Source organism: Bombyx mori, chromosome 18 (assembly GCF_030269925.1).
Source record: "Bombyx mori chromosome 18, ASM3026992v2".
NCBI classification, from domain to species: Eukaryota; Metazoa; Arthropoda; class Insecta; order Lepidoptera; family Bombycidae; genus Bombyx; species Bombyx mori.
The window spans coordinates 8,741,932-8,766,567 of NC_085124.1; the positions used below are offsets into that span (position 1 = coordinate 8,741,932).

Consider the following 24,636-nt stretch of genomic DNA (forward strand, 5'->3'; position numbering starts at 1 on the left):
CGTCATAAACGTCAAAATATAAAAGAGATATAATAAATTCGAGATTAAATCACAAAAGTATTTGACAGTAGCACATAGACAAGGTAATGCGAAAGCTGCCATCCAATTGGAGACATGAAATTGGACAAATAATTGCATTAAAAGAACGAGCGGATAGTGAGCGAATTATTATAGCCTGTTGATTCAATGTGAATGAACTACTGATCTTGACGTTTTTTTTTTATTGCTTAGATGAGTGGACGAGCTCACAGCCCACCTGGTGTTAAGTGGTTACTGGAGCCCATAGACATCTACAACGTAAATGCGCCACCCACCTTGAGATATAAATTTTAAGGTCTCAATTATAGTTACAACGGCTGCCCCACCCTTCAAACCGAAACGCATTACTGCTTCACGGCTGAAATAGGCAGGGTGGTGGTACCTACCCGTGCGGACTCACAAGAGGTCCTACCACCAGTAATTACGCAAATTATAATTTTGCGGGTTTCATTTTTATTACACGATGTTATTCCTTCACCGTGGAAATCAATCGTGAACATTTGTTGAGTACGTATTTCATTAGAAAAATTGGTACCCGCCAGCGAGATTCGAACACCGGTGCATCGCTCAACACGAATGCACCGGACGTCTTATCCGTTAGACCACGACGACTTCAATGTCACGTTAAGTGCTAGAATAAATGAACCACAACTTAATTAACGTTTCAGCGAACAATGTAATCAACAAACAAACAACAAAGTATGAGGCAAAGTGAAGAATGTGATCCCGTAATAATTATTGTTAATTAAATGAAAAGTTTCATTATTATTTTTAATTGTCTGTGAAGGTAGACTACCTTACGGCTTTTCGAATGGTGAGTGGTCATCGGCATTTTTGGACATGAGTAAGTAATACCAAGTAGCGGTCTACTGCTGAGGGATATTTCGAATCATTTCTTAATTTCAAGTAAAATTAATGTACTGTATAACCTAAAATATAATCATAACATAGTTGATGTATAAATCCTCACCAGGAATTTTTTTACGTATTATTTTAATGTAATGTATATGTCGGCGCAACGTCACTATTGATTTAACTAAAAATAGTTAAAGTTAACTGTTTCCTTAATTTTACGCATGAAACCAACTTTTTCTTATTGCACTTGTAGGCAGACGAGCATACGACTCACCTGATGGCGAGTGGTTACCGTCGTCCATGGACTTCAGCAATGCCAGGGGCAGAGCCAAGCACCTGCCTACCGCTTAATACATTCGACAAGCTTCGTTTGAAGAAGAACATGTCATAGCGCCCGGGAAACCGTGGAGAGGAGCTCATTCCAAAGGCGGATGGTACGTGGCAAAAAATATATCTGGAAACGCACTGTAGTTGAACGCAGTGGCTCCAGGTAGTATGGATGAACTCTACTCCCATGGCGGGCGGTGCGATGGTAAAACGAGATGATGTTATCATCTCCTTCCTCAAGCTCCAGATCAAGATCGACGTCCGCAAGCTCTTCTATCTGGCTCTCTTGGTTTAGCTGTTGGAGCAGTACGGTACGTGAGAATGTAGACCATCACGACAATTTGTATCTCGAACCCATCCGTAAGTCAATAGAAACAGTTACTTCATAACAGCAATGCGACATGATAACGCCCTTATCTTGGCCGCCGCTAACAAGAACTGCGAACTACTAACTATTATATTAAAACGATCCGTATTAATACCGAGAAGTCGTTCAAGTTTGGCAGCAACAAATCTTGGAAGACAATGCTTTGGCCAGTCCAAAATTTTACAGAAGAAGGCGGCGGACTGTGAGACAAAGGACTTTTCTTTTCCGCACTGATTATCTGTCGTTGAGCTGGGAGAAGAAAAGGGCTGACGCCTTCTCAAGGGGAATCTATGAGAGGTGGTCGCTCTTAGTGATCTGGTTTTGGACTATCAGGGATTACCGAGGCCTCCGCAAAGGCAATCTAAGGTGCCGCAGAGATTATACTTAAGAGCGATCGGTTGGCTGTGCATGGCTTTTCAACTAGGCAGATCCGTTCTGGTTCAGCAAGGTGTCTCTCAACACCAGCGATACCGTTTGGGCTGCTTCACAAGCCGCCAAATGTAATTGTCGATGTAGACCCGTTTTCGGAGGTTTTTTCGTCGAACAGACATCGCTGGAGTGGTCGCGTGTCTGATTGAAGTAGAGTTGGCCCTCCTACTTCTACTGGGTTTTCTTAGTTATTACGCTCTAAGACTTACGGATTACAAGCTCTTTGTTATTAATGGAAACGAAATAAAACCAATTATTCAATCCAATCCAATCCAATCATTCTAAACTCCAGTATCGTTAATTAAAACGCACTTCTGTAGAATATATTGTAACGAAATTCTATTTACAAAAAAAATCATCTTCAAATGATGGCCGTCGCAAGTGGCACTTGAAACAAACTGTGTTATCAAATCAGTGCACCCGAGTTAAAGAGCCGGTGAAATGGAAGGGGGCACTTATTGCCTTCCCCCACCCCTGAAGCCTTCATGACCCCACAGAGCCTGAGGGCTTTACGATCTACGGATCGTATGTGACGCCGAAAACGCGTCAAATAACTATTTACTACCTTGTTTTGTGAATGGAGGTTTGTTCAGGACAGTCAAGTAATATCAATTAAGATATATGAGCAAAATGGATATTCGAATTATTTAGATACTAAATATTTTGTAAATTGTTATCGTAATAAACATTTTTAAATCTTAATAATTCTTAGTATACATAATAATGAGGTTACAGAACTATAAAACTATGTTCGTTTGACCCAAACTTTTTATATCAGTGAGTTCGTTAATTATGTATGTAAATAGTATTTTTTCTATAAAAACTACTTTTTTCAGTGTTTTGTTACACAAACTTTTGTATAATAATTGAGAACGAATGTAATTCTAAGAATTAAAGTAAGGCTTATAGCTAACTGGTAGTAGCTTGTGACATAACAAATTAAAGAAAGTTAAAAGATAACTCTATTACGAAGACGGGGAACGAAAAGCTATTAAAATTGAAAACATTTAATAGTGTAACTTTCTTTTCTTAAGCAATAATAGTCTGTAAACTTCTAAGCTCTTTACGAGAAGAACCCCGTTCTGTAGTAAAAAAAGTAATTTAAGTTGTTTTACAGCGAACAATCAACACTTTCAAGACTGTCATGAGTTCTTACACTTCGACAGAAACACTCGGTTATTGTTTGTTAGTATTTTGAAGGGTTGTTTCTGTCATTTTGTTCGCCATTTCTTGAGTAAATCCCCCAATATATTTGTAAAAAGCTTTTAGGTTTGGTTAAAGTTTGATTTTCTTTTTTCTTTGGTCCTTTTAAGAAGATCTTTTATTGATTTTCTGGAAACTTCGCTTTTGTTAATATACCTTTATTAACATGTCTAATTACAGTAAGGTGATTTATTCGTTTGAAATAATATATTGATTTGGGTTTTCGCGAGTTCTAGATATAAAGAAATAAAACTATTTTAATTATATCCGTTGCTCCGAATACACGAAAAGTTTTCATGGTGTGTGATCAATTGAAATCTTAGCAATTTGTTCAAAAATATCACTTTAGCGCCTATTATATGAGAAGAAAAAAAAAAACCAATCAGTAAACAAACAAAATCCACCGTACATTTTTAAGATAAACGATTCGTATTTCGAGTAAGGACATGAAAAAAAATATCGTAGGACTGAAGATCGTGTTAACACTGGAGTGTTTGAGCCCATTGTTATTGAAATTGAAAATTAGAATTCAATTTATTTTGTATGAGCGAGGATGATCGATCCATCGTCTGTCATTAGGATACGGTACTTCGAGTACTGGCAAATCGTGTTTGATATGTTTGTGTAGTCGTCTAAATGGAAATAGATGATGTAAACGGTACATCTGTCTCAAGATTTTATCTATATATTAATACGTGAAGCAAAAACTTTGTATCCCTTTTTACGAAAATTGCGCGGACGGAGCAGTATGAAATTTTCCACACTTATACAGAATATAGAGAAGAAGTGCACAATGCAATTTTTTTTTTTAATTATGCATAAAAGATACATTAAATCAATAAAGAAAACATTACACACACTACATACCATGTATTTGACGCACACACGCATGCATACTATTTATTGTCAAACTTTTGTTCTTGACGTCTGTTGTCAAATTGAGAATAGATTAAATATTGTTTGTCTTTGTTAATATTTTTTATAGTGTAGTCTTGGCGAAATTTGTGATTATAGAAGTATAAAATACAATCATAATAGTGTACAAACTTACAATTCCAATTAATTATAGTCGAATTTCGACTACTGCGGGACCTCTAGTATATTGAAATGACTGATATTTAATATTTATGATAGCGTCAAAGTGATGTATTCGTAAATTCATAGAATTTTTTCCGAAGTTAGTCCAAAATTTATTTGATATATTTTTCCTTTCCAAAAATTATATAATAGTACCAGAATAATGTATCTTTATTAGCATAAAAGTTTTTTTTTAAAAGACTTTAAAGGTCAAGAGAAACATGTTTCAAATGAAAGCGGTTGTGATGAGATTATGTTTGTTCAAATTTTCACTTTAATGGATTTACATCATATTGAATTTTTTATTGGAGTTGCTTAAAAGCTGTTAAAAAGGTAAAATAACGAAACTTATAATGTAAAATTTAAATTTTATTTTATCCAAACTAGATGTAAACTTATGTAGTGCGAAAAAGAGTTAATTGCCGATCATTAAACGCATTGGAGCGGCGATTGAATGACTGAGAAATAACGCGCCTGAAGCACTCGTTCGTAGCCGAAGTGAATTGAAACAGGGATGTTGGATGTTATTTTTAAATAAAAAAAGGAATCAAATATGCCTACAGATGGGATGATAAGGGTTAGTTTTGCATCAACATTTTTTGTTGTGTTAGCAGCGACTATGCGTTTTAGTCATGCGGAATGTTTCGACTTATTCAAATTCAAATTCAAAATCATTTATTTCAACTTAGATGTCAGTATGACACACTTGTTGAATGTCAAAATATAAATAACAATGTTAACTCTACCACCGGTTCCAAAAAAAGCCAGTCCTGAGAAGAACCGGCGAAACAAACTCAACGGGCTTTTTTTTTTCTCAAATATTTTCTTTTTTTTAAATAAATAAAAATATTTACAATAAAGGAAAAAACAAGCAAAAAAATACAATTAAAAAAAAAACCAACCAATCAATTACATGGTTATTTTTCAACAAAAGTAACTGTTGTATTATCAAGCATTTTTCCTATTAAGCTAAGCAGCGATGTTTTAGATCTGTTGTCTCAGTTATGGATGTTTCACAGGAAGACATATCAAGTATGTAGCTACGCCCCAACATCACCTGTCCATCTGTCGAATCTGAATCGGAGCAACCCTACAAGAAATTGTAAGGCGAAATTTTCCATTGTTCTTCACAGCCGTATGTATGCTGAGGCGTTTTGAATATTTCATGCTCGATAATTTATTGCATGATTTAGTGTGCGAGGGCCTGTATGATTGCGCTCCTTGAGAGTTCCGTGAGCCTCCTGATTCCCAGTTTTATGTTTAACGGATCCCTTTTCACAGAATCTACATACAGAAATAGTGCCCTTTACTTTGATATAGTACGCTTCCGTTTTCGTTTTGGTTCAATGTTTGTTTTATAAATATTTTTTGTTTGTTTTTCTGAAAGCTATTTAAATTTCGTGCATAAGTTTTTCGGTGTTTCTTATTATGGCTCTATTAACTAACACGCGTATTTATTTTTTCAAAATAATATTTACCGTATTCGAAATCGAGTCGAAACAAATTTCGGTATCGTAATGTTTAGTCCGTTTTGATATAAAGCCTTTTTTATTATAATGTTGTATATAACGTCTCGGGAACTTTTTAAAATCAAAGGGAATAAAAAAATGGAAAGACTGCTTGGAACATTTTACAGTGCCTTTGTACATAATTTTCCTATTACTCTGTATTATGTCCTCTTTTCTGTGTCTACATAAATAAATAAATAAACATTTTAACCAATTTTTAAATATAGTACAAAAAAGCTGTTTGCTTTTTAATAACTAGAATTTACAAACTAGAAGACTATTCATTTTGTTCTTAAGTTCGAAATCATGATGCAAGTCTTTACTGAATTGTATAATGGCTATCTTATACTTAAAATCGGAAGACATAACTGCTTCCTCTCGGAATTAGCGATTAGACTTATTCATGTACACTTACTATAACCTATACTAAAATACGTATAAAGTTCGTATATTTGGATGTTTATTTCTCAATTACGTAAAAAAATATGAATACGGTTAGGATACACGGTATCATTGTAAATGACATAGTCCGGGCCATAATAAGTGCGACAATCTGTTCCTTAGTTCGTCATTACACATACCAAAGGATATATACAAGGCGAATGGTAGCTTATAGACTAGAGATTGACAAGAAACTGTTTATCTAGAAAAATGGAACGTGTCTTATTTTTTGTGAATTACACATTTCATATTGGTAGAGCTAAAGACACGACTATCATGTAAATGTCATTGAGTATAAAAAAAATCTTAGGATATTTTGACTCTACAAAAGTAACATGATTTATTTACACTGCACTGCTCTACAATAAAGTTTTAAGACACTAAAAATGTGTTTGTATATGTACATACATATGTATAGAAATGAGTTTTTTTGTTGTTGCTTAGATGTGTGGACGAGCTTACAGCCCACCTGGTGTTAAGTGGTTACTGGAGCCCATAGACATCTACGACGTAAATGCGCCACCCACCTTGAGATATAAGTTCCAAGGTCTCACTCAAGTATAGTTACAACGGCTGCCCCACCCTTCAAGCCGAAACGCATTACTGCTTCACGGCAGAAATAGGCAGGGTGGTGGTACCTACCCGCGCGGACTCACAAGAGGTCCTACCACCAGTATAGTTTGTGTTTTCAATTTGAATTATACAAAAATTAAGGAACATAAAAACCGTTTAGGTACTGACCTAAACTGCGGCCCGCACATAATATTCATACGCCTCAAACTGTGGTATTTTCCTATCATAAAATAATTATGGGCTGAATTTGGTCGCTATGTTAGCGAGGGTGGCAGATAATTGAACTATACACTTCAGTTCTTTATCTAAGTTCCGATAGCACCATTTGTGAAGAATACCTCTTTAATGGCTACCCTTACTGAAATGGGCTAACGAATAAAGTCAATCTTCTTAACTTAAATCCTTAGCGCGGTCATAACTCAAGTTTATAGAGTTTCGGGACTTTTGGGCGATAGATTTTAGAGGGTGTTTAAGTTTATTGCCGCTTTGAACGAATTTAGATCAGGAATGATGAGAATTCCGTTCTGTACAGTTTTTCGTTTTACAAATAAATGACTTCTTGTCCTTTCACTGAGATTTCAGGGTATTTTAGAACTATTTCTGAAGCCATAATAGGAAATAAACTATAAGTTTATAAGTAAGCCGAAAAGGTTATTCGTTTAATCTATACTGATATTTATGTGAAAGCCATTAATAGTCTAAACCAACAATAATATTAATCGAATAACTCCTATTAGAAGAAAATATAAAATACTACGGAAACTATCTAAATAAAAGAAGACAATTAGACATAACGTCAACATTCGCGCTGTTATTACAATATTGTTTGGTGTTTAAGTGATTCGGGTCAAGGTGTCGTCGTGTTAAGCATATGCTTTCTTTCCATTAGGGGTGACATGTGAAATTCATAATAAACAAATTGATGGTGTAATGTTGTAGACGGTGTAAACATTGTCATTGAAACCTCCGTTGAATGCTATAATTTTGTTTTTATTAAAGTTTACATGAGCAGAAAAATAATTTAGGGATAAAAAAAAACAGATAAATTATTCAACTTTCAATATAGAAAACGTTTCAACAACAACTTAATTGAATTTTATTGGATTTTTTTGCCAGCTGAAAAAGATTTCTATGTAATCAGTGTGATGTCTCTTGCTTGTGCGGGCTAGATCATCTTGAAAGCATAGAGGAAGACAGTGCGGTGAAGACAGTACATTTGCTGGGTTTGTGCAGTAAACAACCTGTCGGGCGGCCACGCTGCCGTAGGCTCGATGAAGTTAGAAAATGTTCTCGTTAGACTCGTCGGATAGAACGAAATTTTCAACGTGCAAACAAGCTTATAGACACATATATACAACCCCTTCAGTTTTCGCCGGATCTTCTCAGTGGGTCGCGATTCCGGTCTTATGGTAGATTAAGCGAAACACTGCTCTTGCTAGGGGTAGTCTTAGCAATTTTCTCAGATTAAGCTCACCTACCAGTCTGCACGTAGTTGTAATAGCCCCTTAGGCTGCCATCGATTTGGTAGGGAAAAAATTTAGAAAAGATATCGTATCCCTGCGGTTCAAGAGTGGCATATACTAGGCATGGGTAGCGACGAATGGAAGTTTCTCGTGTTTGAGGTGAAGGTCCTTTTCGGATAGCTGAGCTGCTATTGAAGATGGTTTGCTGGTCAGATGCGATTGGATTGTAGTGTGTGAGTCAGTAGTCAGTAGTAGTAATAAAAGTCGTCGTACAGACAATACGTGTTTCAATCAACAACATCTACTCCCCACACCTCAGGATAGTGTATCCGTACCGTAGTCCTCATTCTTTTTAAGTTCATTTGAAGTTCATCATGTTATTCTTACGCGAATCAATATTACAATTAAGTTCATCGATACTATATAGAAGAAAAAAAAACATAGCACTTCCGTTTTCCTTTAATGTTGTTACAAGCAAATATAATATCACAATAAGAGAAAATATAAAATTTTACTTCATTGCGTAACATAAAATTTTAGTTTAAGTGAGGTTTTATAAAGTTTGTCCCCTCATTTCCTTCCAAGTCGGCTCGCCATTAGCAATACAAACAGCACATGAATTTCGGTGACACCTGCGCCTTACATGCGTACCCTTCCCATCTATTTGATGTTACGTATCTCGTTACTGACATAATGTACGTATTCTATTATACAGTTCATTGACGCAATACCTATTGTTTTGTGAGTGGCTTTGTAATATGGCTCAGTAATGTCGTTTACATTAATGAAGTTTTTGATTAGAATAGATATTTTCATTTGGAACACTTACTTAGATGCAACTCTTATAATATCCGATTGAGTTAATTATCATCTTGGATTCTTTCAATTTCGTGTTTTTCGTTGAGCTTATTTAAGATTCAGTTTGGGAGTTAAAATAAATTGGATATTATCGTAATTGCGGTAGGCAGCGGCTTGGCTCTGCCCCTGGCATTGCTGAAGTCCATGGGCGACGGTAACCACTCACCATCAGGTGGGCCGTATGCTCGTCTGCCTACAAGGGCAATAAAAAATAAATAAAAAATAATAATAATAGACACAACTACAATGTTTTAATTTGTTAAGTAGTTAGTAGTAGTAGTAAGTTATGTAAACTGTAGTCTGGTATCATTTTGCGTAGATTATGAAAATTTTATGTTTCAAGGGAATACCTACTGAACGTTCCAATTTGGAAAGCATTGTCATTTAGATCGCAAATTAATTATTCATCGCGTCATTTCCAGGAGACGTTTATAATATTCTACGACAGCTCACGAATTATTACACACAATTCATTTATAATTTAATTTTTCTATTTAAATGTACATTTTCATATTTCAGTTTTTTATACGAAGAATCGGAATTTCTAATTGACTACTTAGTATTAAAATCGCAAACAAAATGAATATGAAAATTATGGTAATCTTTATTTTTTATTAGCTTTCACACGCGGCGCCCACGTTAATGTTGAAAAAATAATCTCTCCGGAATAGTAATTCTTTCTAGATGACGTATATATTTTTTTTATATCGCTGACAACTTATGTGCAATTTTCGGGATTTAGATTGAGTAGGTTAAACAAATTTACTTTCGCGTTTATAATTTTAGTATGAGTGGTGGGCACACAACTCACCCAGTGTTAGACAACTTCGGGTTTTTTCGGACCCTTTTGTTCGTAGTCGTCCAATTGCCACTGAAAATTTTAAGAAGTATAAATGCCAGTGGTTTTCATGCTGCTTTTGCAAAATTTTCACTTTTTACTAAAACTTATTTCTTATTTATTTAGAGTTTACCTGCATCCGTAGATAATTATCAAGATTTTTTATTATTTTTTATTTTTATTGCTTAGATAGATGGGTGGACGAGCTCACAGCCCACCCGGTGTTAGTGGTTACTGGAGCCCATGGACAATCTACAACGTAAATGCGCCACCCACCTTGAGATATAAGTTCTAAGATCTCAGTATAGTTACAACGGCTGCCCTACCCTTCAGACCGAAACGCATTACTGCTTCACGGCAGAAACAGGCAGGGCGGTGGTACCTACCCGCGCGGACTCACAAGAGGTCCTACCACCAGTAAAAATTTAATTGTCCACTAAGGTCGCTATTGTATATATGTATAAAGGGATATAATCGCACCTCTAAGATACGTCTTCTATCTAAGGTGAGCACTGAACCATTGTGGACACGACCTGGACACGGCGGAGCATACGCTCGCTGTCTGCCCCGCTTGGGAGGTGCAGCGCCGTGTCCTGGTCGCAAAGATAGGACCTGACTTGTCGCTGCCTGGCGTCGTGGCGTCGATGCTTGGCAGCGATGAGTCATGGAAGGCTATGCTCGACTTCTGCGAGTGCACCATCTCGCAGAAGGAGGCGGCGGGGCGAGTGAGGGAAAGCTCTCCTCACTACGCAGAAACCCGCCGCCGCCGAGCAGGGGGTCGGGACCGGGGTCGTATCCGTGACCTGGCCCCCTAAGAGCTAGGGGTCCCACCCGTTTTGTGCGGGGAGGGACCCAGACGAGGGGTGGCGTGCTCTGCACGCTCACCCGCAATGGGTGATGGTAGACCGCGTTCCCCCGACCGCTCTGGGGGAAGGTGTAACGCGGCGCCATCAAAGCGGGCTCTCGGCCCGCTGAACGAGGGAACCGGTGGTCGTTTCGCTGGCGGCCACCGGTCCGGCGTCCGTGGGACGGTGGGATGGATGTAATGTGCTCTGCGTCAACCCTGTCCCGCCGTTTCAATAGCCCCGACTGGGCTCCGGCCCGGTCCGAGGTAGGGCGCCGGTTGTGAGCGGCAGGAGTTTTTAGTGAGGTTCAACTCCCACATACCCCACCTGCCGCGCGGGTGGGGATCCGGCGATTTTCTCCTGTGGAAAAAAAAAAAAAAAAAAAAAAGGTGAGCACTGAGGAAAAGATGCAAGAGCATTATGACGTTAAGTTTTCATTTAAAATTATAGTTACACAAATCAGAATGACTTGGTGGAATTCTTTCTCGTTCTCGAGTTTATGGCCTACTGACTTGGTTTTCACTCTTATAGTATTCTTAAGCCGGTAAGAGTAACGCTATCTATCGCCGAACAGTCGAACGAATATCGAAGAATCTAGTAGCACCTAGAACGCTCGAGAACTACAACGCCATCTATTGTCAGATAGCGGAAACACAATACTAGAAATGTGTGGAATGTTCTTGATAATTCTGAAGATGTGGTATCAGCTATAAAAGCGTTGCAGAGATGGCACGCAGTCAGCTAGTAATCGGAACTAGTCGAAGCGAAACAGCGAACGGATCACCTGAAGCGAAGTGGAAGAAGCGAATTGAGAATGTTAAAGTGTTTGTGAAGCGTTCTAAGTGTTCTAAGTGCTGAATACAGTTTTTAGTGGTACTTTGGTGGAATTTTATTTATCCCGAACCCCAGCGCGTAACAGTATAAAATTTTAAGGGCACGTACTATGCACTGTACTAGTCATAATTTAAATTTAAATCGAACGATTTTGGGAATACTAAATGTAGAGGCTTATTTTCCTGGAGCTATGGCGTGTTATGTGTCTGCAGTTTCATTGGTTGTCTTTTGCTGCCACCGTACCTTCGTGCTCCGGTCTGAAAAGTGGGATTTCAGTTATTCTAATGCAACTGAGATTTCGAACACCTGAGGCGGGGGCGACACTGACGTTGTGTTTCCTTTGAGAAGTTTTACTCTAGAAGGACCATGAAAATTAGTTTTTCATAAATTCTGCATATTCTGTGGCAGATTTAAAAAAAGAAAATACAGATAACCCCTCAATTCGGTGTACTTCACAGCGTAAGACCCCTATATGCTCTTACATTGCTTTCTATCATCAGTTACTGTCTTACAAAAAGGTTTTAGTGCTAGCTTTAAATAATCTCCTTACTTGACATTCCTCTAAATAGCACATTTTCCAGACTTATTTCAATAGATTTGTGGCTTGAAATTTAAGAAATTGTTATAAGAAATGGCTATTATCACTTCTCAATAAAACTATTCTATAAAACACTATGCCCTACAGACCCTATTTAATGCATTCAGAATTGTATTCATAGACACGTTCGTACATGTGAAGCGCGTCAGAATTCGGTCCCATAAGAATTTGCTTTGAGACAGCTGCAAATATTCTAGTCTTCCGCCGCATGTAAGTTTGAAACGGGCAGACGAATTTTGAAATGTATCTACATTCTATATACCTTTGTTATATTATATTATATGTATATACCATTATTTATATACCAGACCCATATTGTCAAAATATGAAGTTTAAATAGCCACCAATAATCTTGAATGTTTTGTAGATCATTATTACTGGCAGATAAATAAATTAATGCCAAAGGGGAATGGAACGCAGCATTCTCAATATAAGAAAAACACACAGAATCCGTCATACAAAGATAACAAGCATAACCAAAACAGTGGACGCTCTGAAATATGCTCAAAGATTGAAATTTAAGTGGGCTGGCCACGTAGCACGACTCGGGGATGGGAGATGGACATCCTAAGTAACTGCATGGGGAGATCCACAGAGCAAGCGGCGCGTCGGTAGACCGTACACGCGTTGGGAGGACGACATTAGAAAAGTTGCTGGACTACACTGGATTTATGTCGCCAGAGACAAAACAAAATGGAAATCTTTGGAGGAGGCCTTTATCTGAGAGGGATCTATGCATATAACATCACTATAACAAATAATATAATTGCATGGAATAACGGTTTTTTTTAATTTAATTTAATTTTATTATTATTGGCAGATGCTGTAGGACTATCTTATGAGAGTTTATGGAACATTACAAGGTCAATGCAAATTTGAAGCGTCGGACAAAAGTTGCCGTTGCGATGGAGTTATTCTACATTAGTATATCTTATTCATCAAGCTAGAAGTCATTCTAAAAACAATAATAAACAGTGTTAATACTATGTTGTGAGCGTTATGTTAGTACTTGTGCTCTGAATAAACAAAATTACCAACACGAACACTACAAAAGTTCATGTTATTTACAAAACGATACGGTTTCTCGTATTCTTTTCGAGTTTTGGTTAAGTGTCGAGGTCTGAGCCACACACATATACTATTGTTTATCTGGAAAATAAAATAAGAATTTTTCATTGAGGAACTGTGAGCACTGAATTTTGTAGGCCGCACTATTCTCCTATAGCTACTTCAAAGTATTCATATATTTTGAATAGCTTTACTGTATTACAATAGAGAATTCGAAAACATGTCTCACCAGGCAAATTGGGCTCCGATAAAAAAATTTTGGACGAGCGAACGTCTCTCTATATATGACATAATAACACTAACAAAAAAAATAATTAAGTACCTCTCTTCAAAATTGTTCAAAATACTTCTCTAGATATTCAGAGTACACAACGAATAATGTAACCAAATAAAAACAGGTTACCAGAAACTTATGTGCTTGTAGTTGGTAAATGTTTGCATGAGTGTTACCACGTTATGCAAACTTAAGGTCCTATCATCAAAAACGGTCAGATGTAGTGAAATATTAGAAGGGTCGAAGCATTTTTCATCCGTTTTCTTTGGGTGCACCTTTAGTATGGAACTTCATGAATATTTCAAGCCGGATCAATTATTAAAATGATTTACTACTTCAAGCTAGGGTTTCCGCTACTTTTATTGTTATGGTCGGTTTTTAAATATAGTTTTCTTTTGTATTATGTCGGGTTAAATTGTTTAAGGCAAACATAAATTGAAACTCACGCAAGCTTCTGAAAACTAATGTTACGTTTAAAAGTTTATTTGAACGGAATTAAATTGTCTCCTAGAGAGTATGTTGCGGTGTAATATTAACGGCTTTTTACAGACGCATTAAATTTGTGTTAAGTAAATCGTGCCGCAATTTCTGTTCATTACGCTGGTTTATTACTTTCGTTAGTCCGCTTAAACCGAATTTCCGTGTAGCGTTTAATAAAAACGTGTAACAAAATCAAACCCTCTTAATTTTGTTTACCGTATATTGTAGGTCGTTTCGTTATCTCACACGGTTCCGGTTTCATAATTTAACCTAAAGCTGGATGCTCTGTTTGTCTCAGATGACTCATTTCCTTTTTACCCTCGACTAATTTACAGATTTACAGAATTTATTCTTACTAGTGGTCCCGCAGTAGTCGAAATTCGACTATAATTAATTGGGATTGTAAATTTGTACAATATATGTATTAATAAAGACAAACAATATTTAATCTATTCTCAATTTGACCACAGACGTCAAGAACAAAAGCTTGACAATAAATAGTATGCATGCGTGTGTGCGTTAAATACATGGTATGTAGTGTGTGTAATGTTTTCTTTATTGATTTAATGTATCTTTTGTGCACTATTTAAAAAAATATTAGCATTGGGCACTTCTTCTCTATATTCTCTATAAGTGTGCAAAATTTCATACTCCTCCGTCCGTGCAATTTTCGTAAAAAGGGATACAAAGTTTTTGCTTCACGTATTAATATATAGACTACCTGGAACAAATGCATTCATCCACAGTGTATTCATAAATATCGTTTTTGCTATTTATAAGTCGACTTTGTGATGATCTGACGAAGGAGGTATGAAAAAGTCTTCAATTATATGTCACGTGTTATGGTTCCCTTGGAGTGGTTGATATTTATAAGCAACGGCGATCAGACATTATCAAATAGGTTCGCTTGCGTACACGTGTAGAACAGCTGATTCATTAAAGCAATTTTAACATCGGTTTGTACCTCGAGGTGGACCAAGGCATTCACATTGTACTGTCTATGCATTCCGAGAACTACTTTATACTCTACATCTGAATTTCAATCGTTATGATCATCTGTTTAAATTTTATATCAATAAACATTATCTTAATGTTACCCGAATTATAGGCAAGTGATTTTTTGCTGTTTATTTAATAAAAACAGTTTTTTAAACTCTTATAATAATTTGTATTTTATTTTGCTGGTTGCGTCAATCCTATTTTGGGTCGTGCCGTAGAACGCACCCGGTCAATGTGTGCTAACATCCCAGAATATGAGGAAAGCGTAAGATGTCCCGAATCTTCCGACAGAGTCAATAATTAAAATTCAAGACGCGGTGTTATTATAGGAACATCCTAAAACGTGATTTATGACTATTGTACTTGGGATTCCCTTGACAGTATTATTTATATAGCTTCTTTCAGGTATTAGGAATTCTCTCAATAAAAATTTTACAGATTCGTTGTCAGCAGAGATTTTGTAATTAGAATACGCAGTTTTTTAAAGTAGTATAAGCGTTTTTTTTTTTAATTCTTAGATGGGTGGACGAGCTCACAGCCCACCTGGTGTTAAGTGGTTACTGGAGCCCATAGACATCTACGACGCAAATGCGCCACTCACCTAGAGATATAAGTTCTAAGGTCTCAAGTATAGTTATAACGGCTGCCCCACCCTTCAAACCGAAACGCATTACTGCTTCACGGCAGAAATAGGCAGGGTGGTGGTACCTACCCGCGCGGACTCACAAGTGGTCCTACCACCAGTATAAACCACCAGCCGCTTGACTGTCCTATTCTGTTAAAGTCTTATAATTTGTTTAATATTCATAATTAATTCGTCATTAATAATCGAATACCTAAGATCTGAATTATTGTCGAATACTATTTTAGCAGTCCATCGTGCAAGTAGCCTTTCTTATTTTTAACTAGCGGCCCGCTCCGGCTCCGCTCGGGTCTTTAACAAAAATTTCAACGATATTTGACGTTGTTTTATTTTTTAAATAAAAGAACACCTAAACTGTAATAGTTAGACATATGCTGTCGCGACACTTTTTGTAAATAATAATGTGTTCTACAAAGCCGTAGTACATTATTTTATTCTATCATCAATAGTTTTCGCAGGGCGCGCGATGTAAAGAATATTTTAGGTAATTTTTTGACACCTTGGGTTACATTATTGGAGTTTTAGTAAGGAACCCTAACGTTTTTAAAAAAAAGATTATAGCCTATGTCACTCGGAAATAGTGTAGCTTCCAAACAGAGAAAGAAATTTTCAAATCGGTTCAGTAGTTTCGGAGCCTATTTAATACAAGCAAACAAACAAATCTTTCCTCTTTATAATATTAGTAGGTGTAGATAGACGAGAAATCTAACGGAACAACGAGAACGTGGATTTAGTTCATAATTCATTTGTAATGAAAGTGAAAACTAACACAAGTCACAAACCGAGTTCAGCCACAATAAAAGCTATCTCTAAATAACTCTTGAGGACGGCATTGTGAACGATAGAGCAACAATAAGGTCAATACTGTTTTTACGACCGTACCCGTAGAACAGGAAAGCCAGTCTATTAATCATCTGAATGTGCGCAGATTTTTCAAGAAACGCTATTTCTTATTTCATCTCTATTCTGAATTATGTTAGTATTTTATTTTCCGTTTCTTTATTTTTAGTTGGATAGTATGTATTAATATTTTACGATTAATTAGATTGCGTAAAAAATAATGAATTTTTACCCTAAAGTCAAATACTATAAATATACGGCATAATATTTAGTAATTTTAATATATGTTATAACAAAAATATATACAAGTTTTTTTGATCTACTTTTTTAAATTATTTACGAAAATACTTATTTTTATTCGTATAAATTATGTGGTTTAGTTTGGAGTATGACATTTTCTTTATTTTTATGCAATTTTGAACTCTGGGCCTTGTGGCGGACAGAAGAGTTCATGGACTATAGTAGCCATCTTAATTGTGATCGGCTGAAACTTTAATTTTGAATTAATGCCAACAAAAACGATATTTGATTATAAATTAGCTTCGATTATAATTTAGACGAAAAGAATCCATATTTATGTACGTAAAGGCAAAACAGTACGGTACCGTTTTATCCTCTGTTTGGCTGATTTATTTTTAAATGCAGTGAATTTTTAATTGTTTATTAATCCAAACCTTGCGGTATCAGTGATTGTGGTCAAATTTCGATCTTTAGGCGAACACTAGAAGTTTATAAAAATTTAAGACGATATACGATTTATAATACAGAATTCAATACATAATGGAACGTGTTATCTTCAAAAATTCTCGCTATATCTCCCACGAAACCCGGACTTTATCTTTTACGGTCATCTGTTGTGCAAGGATATGGAAACGTGATCCAATTAAATTTTAGTGTATCGTGGTCCCTCGTAATACACCCATAGATGACTGCAAAGATAAATAATTTAGCAGCCGGGTACCGTATTTAGATAGATTCAAAACATCTCCGGTTACCTGAGCATGAATAGAGTGCGGGTCGATTGTGGAAGCTCCTTCAGCCGTGCCACGCGATAAACGATGAAAAGACCTACCGCCGGACACTTCATTCATGTATATCATTGGGTAGCGTGCACGTAACTATGTTGGTAACCAACCGGCGGTGTGCTCGGGTTATTCGCATGCAAAGGAATCTGTTTAAAATTAAATGCTATAGGCGTTTTTTGGTGAAACAAATTATCATTTTTACCGTTTACTCTGCCGTTGTGACTCTTACGGTGACCTAAAAATACGTAGTAATAAAATGAGTATTCATGGCACAGTAGAAGAACTTTTTTTTTTCTACCTAAGCCTTGAGAGGCTAGCGTAGGTGAGCTCATGGGGCTCAAACCGGAGTGATGCTAACACTGACCCTAACAAGAGCAGCGCTTCGCAGAATCTACCACCGGATCGGAAACGCGACCCACTGAGAAGATCCGGCGAGAAACTCAGTGGGCTGTATCTGTGAGTTAATTCGCTGGTCGAGCCCTTCTTCGCAAGCAACGGGTTCGACGAGGACGGTGACCGGTGCTTGAGGTACCTAAAAGCACCGTTAATGGATCGGGAGGATCCGTAATGACGTGTTTTGGGCCTTTTTTTGGGCCGGGGACCGAACCTCTTATGCGGTGTCCACGCTGAGGGGCCGCTCGGGATATGTGGGACTGCCAAAATGGTAATGGCCGCCACCGTTATGTTGGCGCTTTTGTTTTAATAACACAATATTTATTTTGAAATTCGTTCGTAAAGACGTAACAGGAACCTGTTGACGTTTACCTTGATGAAACAATGGCAACACATCAGAAAATAAATGCTACACGTAGTAGGTAAGAATACATGTAGACGTAGCGTTTAAGAGGAGCATTTCTGAAGCCATAACGATAGTCAGTAACATCTAAATTAAAAAAATATAATGCATAAACACTTTTTCGAGCGAATTCCTATTTGGTGAATCATCCAGTCAAAATGCAGTCACTGAACGTCAATCGCGAAACTTTTAACCTAGTGCATCACTAGATTTTCAGTTGCATCAAGAAACGTTAGTACAGTATATTTCAATGGAGAGCCTTTGTAATCTGTCGTTGTCGTGGCCTAACGGATAAGACGTCCGGTGCATTCGTGTTGAAGCGATGCACCGGTGTTCGAATCCCGCAGGAGGGTACCAATTTTTCTAATGAAATACGTACTCAACAAATGTTCACGATTGACTTCCACGGTGAAGGAATAACATCGTGTAATAAAAATGAAACCCGCAAAATTATAATTTGCGTAATTACTGGTGGTAGAACCTCTTGTGAGTCCGCGCGGGTGGGTACCACCAGCATGCCTATTTCTGCCGTGAAACAGTAATGCATTTCGGTTTGAAGGGTGGGGCAGCCGTTCTAGCTATACTTGAGACCTTAGAACTTGTATCTCAAGGTGGGTGGCGCATTTACGTTGTGGATGTCTATGGGCTCGAGTAACCACTTAACACCAGGTGGGCTGTGAGCTCGTCCACCCATCTAAGCTATAAAAAAAAAACTTGTCAGAAGTCACCAGCATTATTACAGTTTCGGAGACAGTCCCTTCACACTTTTCAATTTCAATTGCTACATATACATATTCGTAACTCTTAAACACGTTTAAATCTCATCTAAGTTAACTGTTTGGAATATACTTTTGTTATAAGCACACCGGGGATTGCGTGAGGAAAATTCGTGTTCGAGACACTTCAAAAGGGTCATTTTAAACAAATAGCCCAAGGGTCCACATAAAAGTGTTTTTATTTGTATAATCGCGAAAGTACCGTGGATTGTCCGAGTTTCCTCGTCCGTGGCGTGCGATAAAACATTGAAAAGATGAAATATAGTTGGTTGGACAGCGGTGGTTACTGTCACGGAGGGGACCTGCCATATCAGAGGCACGTTTATCAGCTAGGATAATAAACATTACTATAAAAACCGTCATGGGTTATTGTACGCTATATGATTAATATGGCAAGATATGGATGGAGATTGCCATATGCACAAGAGGTTTAAACGATCTCAAATAAAAAAGCAGGCTTTCACAAGTCGAGGCAAATGTCTTTTTTCAAAAATATGTATTACATGGTTCTTTTTTTGCTCGAGAAACACCGTGGCACCTCCACGGTCTCATTCCAAAGCCGGATTATACGTGGCAATAAAGATATCTGGAAACGCACTGTGGTTGAACGCAGTGGTTCCAGGTAACACGGGTGAACTTTACTCCGAAGGCGGGTGGGGCGATAGTAAAGACGAGATGATGGCTTAAAACTCAAAGCACTCCCCATGAAACACACGGTACAAAATACAGAGGGAACTGAAGTCCCTCCGCAGACCCAGAGTTTCCAAACGATTCGTGAGAATGGGATTATCGACAATCCGAAAGGCCCTCAATGGAACTAGCTGGTATTTGGGAGCACCGGCCCAGACCTGTGCTTTCTAACGCAAAAGTCTTTGTCCAGGCGTCTTCACGCCGGTACTTCTACCGCTCTTCTCTGTTGAGGACTCCCAGCATTTTTGACGCCAACTTGGCTTTGCCCTCAAAATAACTGCGAAATTGGATATCGCTCGAAATGTCGATCCCAACTATTCCAATACTCCTGTGCACCTTAATTATTTTCACTCACTTTGATTCACTCAACTCTTAAATTTCTTATTTGACGATTGTCCCGCTATAAGCCAGAATGTCATTGATTCACGTCAAAGGGTAAATTGATGATTTACGACAAGTCACAGTGTGTCACAGATCTTAATGTCTCCTGCTTTAGTGGGTAGGAAATCGGAACCTAAATTTATACGATTCCCATTATCTTCTGTTCGAGTTTATTAGGGATGTCAAATCAAATTAGCCTTACCTCCCCCGAAATGAAAACCTCTTCGTTTAGTCTTTTCGTGTGCTGGTGTGGATCTTGGCTACATAAAAATGGGAAGAGTGGAATTGCGTAGTATATGACACTTAATTTGTATTTACCGTACTTGATAAATAGCGATTAAAAAAAACTCTTGTTTTTATACCGAAAATCTGATTTACATCAGTCTATTAATATGTAGATTTATCGATTTTGACGTCACGAGGAACGAATAACGTAAACACGGAGTGAATGTAAACTGCTGCAAAAAGTCATAAATGTACCACGGATGTATCGTTTTGGGAGAAATGTTCAAAACTATCATTTTTGTTTTTTATTTATTTTAATAGCAAGTAAATGTACAACAGGATATAAATAATTAGTAAAATATGTTTAATAGTAGACATATACATTATAATATTATTATATGTAACATATTATAGTATCTGCAACAAAACATCCTTATCAGTTTTAGATAACGATGTTTAACAATGTATTATTATTATTTGTGAACCCTTGAGCGTAATATTGTCTTCCGCCTTTGCGAGTCGTAGACACAATTAAAACTATTTTTACGGTTTAATATCGGATTAATTATTTTCAATTTATCATTTACGACGTTTCGGTTATGAATGACCAAAGTCTAATTGGTCATAATTTGAATATTGTGCTGTTATTAGTAGAAGCAGGTCTGATTCTTTAACTTATATTTTCGTTCGCGTACTTAATTTTGAAGAATTTTTGATAAAATCAAGATTTTACATTGTCAAATTTTTCTATGGACATTTTTTTTATTTATTGCTTAGATGGGTAGTCGAGTTCACAGCCCACCTGATGTTAGTGGTTACTGGAGCCCATAGACATATACAACGTAAATGCGCCACCCACCTTGAGATACAAGTTCTAAAGTCTCAGTATAGTTACAACGGCTGTCCCACCCTTCAAAGCTAAACGCATTACTGCTTCACGGAGAAATAGGCGGGGTGGTGGTACCTACCCGTGCTGACTCACAAGAGGTCCTACCACCAGTAATTACGCAAATTATAATTTTGCGCGTTTGATTTTTATTACACGACGTCATTCCTTCACCGTGGAAGTCAATCGTGAACATTTGTTAAGTACCTATTTTATTAGAAAAATTGATACCCGCTTGCGGGATTCGAACACCGTTGCATCGCTAGATACGAATGCACCGGACGTCTTAACCTTTAGGCCACGACGACTTTAAAGGCCTGTATAGACATATATACTTAGAAATATACATGTTTATACAGGCTGTCTTACTTCCGTCTCCTTAATTGTAGTACGCTTACGTCATGCGTACGTAATAAACGTTGTATGACGCCGTATCTACGCGTACGTTTTCTTAATCTATGACTCATTGTGTTTGGGAAAATGGGAATAGAAATGGCACGCCGTGTACGTAATCATGTGTGCGTGATGAAATGGGTAGGGTCGTATTCCCGTACAACATTATACTCGAGATATTCCCTAATAAAATATGTGAAAAAAATAAATAAAGTCGAATACCAAAATAACATTCCCTTTAATATAAATTTCAGCTTGCTATTAGGCAATACGCCTCGTAGGCAACAACTAATGTAGCCAATTTTTCTAATATGCTTTCTTTGGTTTTGATGGATGATGTATTTCGGTGATGTTCACGAATGAGATCCAACTAAACTACATTGTGTAATAAAAGTATGTTCGCAAAGAGAAAAAAATACATTATTATTATTATATTATTATATATTAATAGTACATTCTAAGTCCACTCGCGCCAAAGCCAGAATTGCATTCAATATATTACTCCAGAAATAATTCTCTTCGTTTTTTGTGCCAAAGATAAATACTGTTTCACTATTTCCTCTTCCGAAACCTTATCATTACGGAATTCCCACTGCTTCAGCCGTTGACATTGACGTGCGAAGTACACAAGGAAGCTTTTCGCTTCTGACATCATTATTATTTGTTTGATTGCTTCCCGACTGGCACGGCATAAGATCATTACAGTACAAGCTCACTTAAATTGTCTAACAGTAAGTTTAGTTGCGAGTAACGTGCTGGCAATAAGATAAAACAGATAATAAGACCTTGACTTTATTTAGTTTCGAACAAATTATCCTAATTATTAGGTAATTTGTTTTTAAATTATTTGTCGCATAGACGCGTGATTTTCACAGTCCCCTTCTTGTTAAGCAGCTATCGCAGCTAATAGATAATATTTCTACGAAAATGGTGATACTATCCTGGACACAAGGTGTAAGTCTTAATTCCTCGAAAGATTAGCACGAGGTCCGAAGTGCTAATTATAATGTAAGAACTGCCTTTATGCTGTAGACTTCTTACCCTTTCCATTCAGCATTAGTACTTTTCAGCAGAGTAAGCAGGATGGTGGTACCCTGCGGGCTCACAAGACGCCAGTAATCAGCATACCATCAGTAAATTACTAATACATATACACACGAATGCCTAATAAGAAACATATGCAATACTCAAATATAAAATAAGCAATTTATCGTTATTTTAACGGCCGTTTGGTGTAGTGGTAAGTGACATGGTCACTACACAAGGGGGTCGCGGGTTCGAATCCCGCCAAGGGAGGATATTTGTATGATAAATATAAATGTCTTTTCCAGCGTTATGGACGTATATTAAATATATGTATGTGTATAATAAAAATCTTACATTTATTTCCGTTATCTGGTACCTGTAACACAAGTTCTTTACGAACTTATCACGGGACGTGAACGTGGCGTGATTGTTAGTAAATATTTATTTATTTATTTATTATTTTAAAGAACCGTTTTTCCCTTTACAATTTTTTTTCTTTTATTTTAACATTGTGATATTCATCTGTATGCTACTGTAGATTATGTTGTAATCCTTACCGATAAATAAATATTTGGCGTTAAAATAGAAAATGAGCACATGTATTGTGGAGCGAAGTTGTGCCGTGCGACCCAAATCGTTTATCTAAGATCCGTACCTGTTTTTCTTAGCCCATATCGAGATGAGCCTGCAGCGCTTCGGAACTCAGATCCTCCTGGGAGTCAAGATAAATGTTAATGGTTCTGTCATCGGGGTACATTATATAGATATTACTAGGGTACATTGAAGTTTTTGTGTAGGTATTGGTTTAAAGATATGGCTAAAAGCTATGTGGCAGAGCAGTAAAGTTGATACTTTTGACGGAATCGCGAGGCGTTCAGAAATCAGAAGAGGATTCAGAAAATACGAAGTTTTTTTGCGTATACCTTAAAATATTACAGATGAGTAATAAAATAATCTAGTTTAGTTTTGTCGTTGTATTTCAGTGAACTACTTTCGGTCTTATGCGTGTACATTTTAAATCGACGAACTATTCGGTTGTTAGGTTGTAATATTGATAATTATTGAGTTTCGCAATTCGTCGAATCGGTGGATGTTCGAATAAAATATAAATAAAACCACAAAAAATCGCTTTTTGACTAGAGAAGAAAGAATTCACTAACGCTCTGTAGAAGAACCATGTTTTTTTCGTATACATGTCGACGTTTGAAAGGCAAACGTGACTAAGCGACAATGCGTGAACTTTACAGTAAACTAATTTAAAGTTGACATACTTGAAAAAAATTATATTTTAACGAATCTAGCTGTAGGATTGAAATGATTTTAATAGACCTAGAAATATATTTTTTTGCGCATCGAATATGGTTATTGCCTATCATTTATGTACAAAGCAGTTATTGTCGCTTAGTCACGTTTGCCTTTCAAGCGTCGATATATAAAATTTAATTTTCCATAGGTAATATATTTCACAAATTCTTCTTTTTAATTATTTTCAGCTGTAACCAGGGAAATTGTTTCCAAATGTTCGAAATTGTAAATTTACTGTAAAATGTAATTGTAAGTACTCGTAATGTTAACGAGAAAAAGTCTAAGAAAATATAGTTGGGTTGACTTCTATTCAAATACACGTGTATTACTCGTACTTATTGAATGTAGAAGCAAATACTAAAATACGCCTGTTCGGAGTATGAATAATAGAACATCACAAGAAATCTGAATCTATTGTATGAAAATATATAATGGCTTCGAAGATATTACAATTATTGTATTCACAGAATGAGTCACTTAACTCTACATTCGATATCACTTTATTATTGTGGAGACCAAATTTGAAAAACGAAATGTATTTATTATTCATTTATGTCAAACAGTTCAGTTCAGT

General features: G+C 36.8%; 1 protein-coding gene across 1 annotated transcript in view; it reads left to right on the forward strand.

Annotated features, from left to right (window-relative positions):
• Positions 1 to 24,636, forward strand: part of LOC101740012 (semaphorin-2A) — a 430,077-nt gene that overhangs the window by 5,294 nt on the left and 400,147 nt on the right. The gene's annotated exons all lie outside the window — the stretch shown is intronic.